Source organism: Callithrix jacchus, chromosome 1 (genome assembly GCF_049354715.1).
Source record: "Callithrix jacchus isolate 240 chromosome 1, calJac240_pri, whole genome shotgun sequence".
NCBI classification, from domain to species: domain Eukaryota; kingdom Metazoa; phylum Chordata; class Mammalia; order Primates; family Cebidae; genus Callithrix; species Callithrix jacchus.
This window is the reverse complement of record NC_133502.1, coordinates 95603233-95608188: the sequence shown is the minus strand read 5'-3', so window position 1 is coordinate 95608188 and position 4956 is coordinate 95603233.

Below are 4956 nucleotides of genomic sequence, written 5' to 3'. Positions count from 1 at the left end.
AAACAGCGTTCGTGACCTAATCATTTTCTATTTTATTTATTTATGTATTTATTTATTTGTTTGTTTGTTTGTTTGTTTGTTTGTTTAGAGACAGAGTCTCACTCTACTGCCCAGGCTGGAGTGCAATGGTACGATGTCAGCTCACAGTAACCTCTGCCTTCCAGTTCAAGTGATTCTCCTGCCTCAGCCTCCCAAGTAGCTGAGATTACAGGAATGTGCCACCATGCCCAGCTAATTTTGTATTTTTAGTAGAGACAGGGTCTCACCATGTTGGTCAGGCTGGTCTCAAACTCCTGACAAGTGATCCACTGCCTCGGCCTCCCAAAGTGCTGGGATTACAGGTATGAGCCACCATGCCTGGCCTCTTATTACTACTTAAGGCGCCCTCCCCATTACACTTCAGTTTTAATGTGGGACTAGAATTAAAGTTAAAAACACAGTACCCAGTGATGCTAGAAGACCAGGGCCATTCTGACTCCTGATTATTTGTGTGTCAACAGTTAGTTTATTTATTTTGGATCTTGGGATGTTCTTAGGCACTCCATGTCTGATATTTTAATATTTCCCAAAGATACATTTGTGGGTGAGGACTCTTTTTTTTTTTTGAGACAGAGTTTTGCTCTGTCGCCCAGGCTGGCGTGCAATGGTGCAATCTTGACTCACTGCAACCTCCGCCTCCCGCGTTCTGGAGATTCTCCTGCCTCAGCCTCCTGAGTACTTGGGACTACAGGCGTGCACCATCACGCCTGGCTAATGTTTGTATTTTCAATAGAGACGGGGTTTGCCGGGCGCGGTGGCTCAAGCCTGTAATCCCAGCACTTTGGGAGGCCTAGGTGAGTGGATCACGAGGTCAGGAGATAGAGACCATCCTGGTCAAAATGGTGAAACCCCGTCTCTACTAAAAAAACAAAAAATTAGCTGGACATGGTGGCACGTGCCTGTAATCCCAGCTACTAAGGAGGCTGAGGCAGGAGAATTGCCTGAACCCAGGAGGCGGAGGTTGCGGTGAGCTGAGATCGCGCCATTGCACTCCAGACTGGGTAACAAGAGCGAAACTCCGTCTCAAAAAAGAAAAAAAATAAAATAAAATAGAGACGCGGTTTCACCATGTTGGCCGGGCTACTCTCGAACTCCTGACCTTAGGTGATCCTCCTGCCTCAGCCTCTCAAAGCACTGGGATTGCAGGTGTGAGCCACTGTGCCCTGCTGAGGACTTTTTTATTCATTGCACTTGGGCATGTTGTGGGTCTTTCAGTCTGAAGACTTAGGTTTGTCAGTTCTGACTTTAAAAAATTCTTCATTAATTTTCTTCTTTTTTGTGTTTCTGGACCTCCTATTCTTAAGATACTGGATCTCCTAAATTCATTTTCTAGGTTTTCTCATATTTTTTTCTCTTGTTATTTATCTCTTTTATCTTTGTGTTTTTTCTGTGAGATTTTTGTCAAATTTTTTTGCTTACCAAAAGAACATCAATTTCTCAAAAACTTATTTTATTTCTTGCTCTTGAGATATTCTGAATTTTATCTTCTAAATATTCTAGTAAAAATGTATTGCTGATACTATATTTTTAATTGCCAAGTTCACTTTCTTGTTCTTTATTTAAAGATATCCTCTCCAGTTTATCATTGTCTATCATCACACTGAAAATAACAGTGTTTTGTTTTGCTTTAATCTTTTCCTGCTTCCTTCATTGTCTGTTTCCTCTGAACTCCTTATTCCTTTTGTTTTCTTAATCTCTTTCTTTTGTGAGAGGCTTTCCTCAAGTGTTTGGTGATCCTTGGCTGACCATTAAGGTTTGAGAATGACTCCTGATGAAGGAAAGTATGGAAGACATATCCAGGTGCAAAGACATGCTGAGAGCAGAACAAATGAAACAGAAATGCAGAATCATAGTGCGATTGGCAGCACAAACCTGCTGGGGTTTGACTTTTGGGAGCCGGCATAGTCAGCCAGGAGTTTGACTCCAATAAGTAGGGGTAAGAAAAACTGTTTTTCATGAAATCCATAGTTTTAATATTCATCTCAACTATCAAAGAGAGTGAGAGCAAAATGTAGATTATTCAGATATACAAAAACTAAGATGGTTTAAAACTCCCAGACTTTCACCAAAAGAATTATTAAGTGATGCATCCACTTTGGAAGTAAAGTTAATCTAAAAAGATAAACAAGATAAAGTGGATAGAAATTGAAACAATATGTCAGTGAATATAATTATCAACTGTAAAAATTGGAAAGCATTTTATTTCTTCTTTGAAACAGCTTAATTGAGGTATAACTTATACACCATAATATTCACACCCAGTCCAGTGAGTTTTAGTGAATCCATGCAGTTGTACAACCAGCCAACAGGCCAGGGTTAGAGCTCTCCCATCACCCACAAACTTTCCCACGTGGCTGTGAACAGCCAATCCTTGCTCTCATTCTGAGCCACAGACTAACACTGATTTGCCTTCTGTTCCTATCATTTTGCTTTTTCTAGAAATTTTATATAAGCCAAATTGGACAACATGTATTCTTTGTCATCTGGCTTCTTTCAGTAACCATAATGTTTTTAAAGTTTGTAAATGTTATTGCATGCTTCTTGCTTTCATTTGCATTAAACAGACCTTTTTAGTGTATGATTTCCACTCCTCTGATTTTTAACCACTTTATTGAGATTTAATTAACATACCATATAATTCACCAATTTAAAGTATATAATTCAGTGTTTTTTAAAGTATAGTCATAGAGTTGTGTATCAATCACCATAATGAATTTTAGAGCATTTTCATTACTCCAAAAAGAAACCCCTCACTCCTTAGCCATCACTCCATAGTCTCCCCATCTCCCTAGACTCTGGGAACCACTGATCCACTTTCTGTTTCTATGAATTTGCCTATTCTGAACGTTTCAAACATATGCAATTTTACAATGTGATGGTCTTCTGTGACTTGCCTCTTTCACTTAGCATAATGTTTTCAATATTTGTTCATGTCATAGCATGTATCAGTACTTCATTCCTTTTTATGGTTGAAAGATATTTCCTCATAAGTGTATACTGTTTTTTTTTAAATCCATTAATCAGTTGATAGATATTCAGGTTGTTTCCATATTTTGGTTACTGTGAATAATGGTGCTATGAACATTTGTGTACATGTTTACGTGAACATGGGTTTTTATTTCTCTTGCGTATGTACCTCGGAGCATAACTCCTGGGTCAATTCTCTATGTAAACATTTGAGGAATTGTCAGACTGCTTACCAAACTGGTTTCACCATTTTGAATTGTTACCAGCAATAGATGAAGGCTGCAGTTCTGCCACATTCTTACCAACCCTTGTTATTTATTATCCGTCTTTTTAAAATGATGTCCATCTTAGTGGGTATGAAGTGTTATCTCATCGTGGCTTTGATTTACCTTTTCCTAACAATGAAGACAAGAAATCCACAAACATATTGAAAGATTTTACCATACCTTGAATAAAAATATGTACTTTTAAAAAAATAATGATTTAAAAGATTTAACAATCAAATGAACAAGTTAACTTGATTTAGATTTTTTTTGATAATATGGGTCATTTATAAAAGATTGCCCAATCACTATTTTCAGAGGAAGTCTCAACACATTTCCAAAGACTGATATTTCAGGTCAGATGACATTTTACTAGTCATGATGGAATTAAATTAGAAAGACATTTTAAAGTCATACATGTATTGGGAACTTTATAAATGATCTCTTGAGTAACTTTTGAGTTTAGGAGGAAATCACTAAGAATTACATAGTGTGTAGAACTAAGTGATTAGGAAGGTAGTATATATAAACTTATTGACTCTAAAACAGTATGTATAGTTGTTGAGATAGGAGAAAACCAAACTGTTTTTCCTACTCTAACTCCCAATACATTCGATACAAAATACTTCATCTCTAATCAACAAAATGTGTAGGGATTTCTCCCCAGCAACAATCAGTTCTTCATTGTTGAGTGACCTACAGTGTAATTAAATTCTGACACTATCTACCCGGAGATAGTGTCAGATCCCACAGGTTAAAGGCTCACTCTCACAATGCTGTCCCTGCTTCAGATGCAAGTTACAAGTCCCAGGTCATATTTGACCTGAACTTCTGACCAACCAGCTATAAATTGGGGGCAACCATGACCTTGTCTTTAAGTGCAATTAGTCTGCAAGAGCAGCTCACAGAACCGAGGGAAATACTGTACTTACGTTTACCCATTTATATAAAGGATATTATAAAGGATGCAGATGGACAGTCAGGTGTCTTCTGGAGATGCATAGGGCAAGTCAGGTGGGAAGGGGCGTGGAGCTTCCATACCTTCTCTGGCTGCTCCATCCTCCAGGCACCTCCACATGTTCCAAAACTTAGAAGCTCTCTGAATCCCATTTAGGGGTTTTTACAGCTGTTTTATCAGGTAGCCATGACTATTAACTCAGTCTCCATCCCCTCATTCCTTCCTGGAGGATGGGGGTTGAGGCTGAAAGTTCCATGCTTCTAATTATGCTTGGTCTTTCTGGTGACCAGCTGCCATCCAAGAGCTCACTAAGAGTCACTCCACTAGAACAAAAGATACTCCTATCACCCAGGAAATTCCAAAGGATTAGGAGCTCTGTACCAGGAACCAGGAGACAGAGACCAAATATATATTTTTTCATTATTTCATAGTCTAATTCCTTTTTATTTTTGAAAAACAAGTTTGAAAATAAATGAGTTATGTATCCAATTCAAGAAGCTAGAAGAACTACAGAATAACTTTAAGTAAGCAAATGAAATGAAATAATAAAGGAAAAATGCAAAAACCAGAAAGAATTAATAAAGAAGATTAACAATACTAAAATGTGTTACTTTTACAAAAAATATGAAACAGACAAAATGCTAGCCTGACTGACCAAGAAAAGACATAAAGGACACTAATATAAAATATTAGGACCAAAGTATTAAAAATAATTACTGATACAATTGA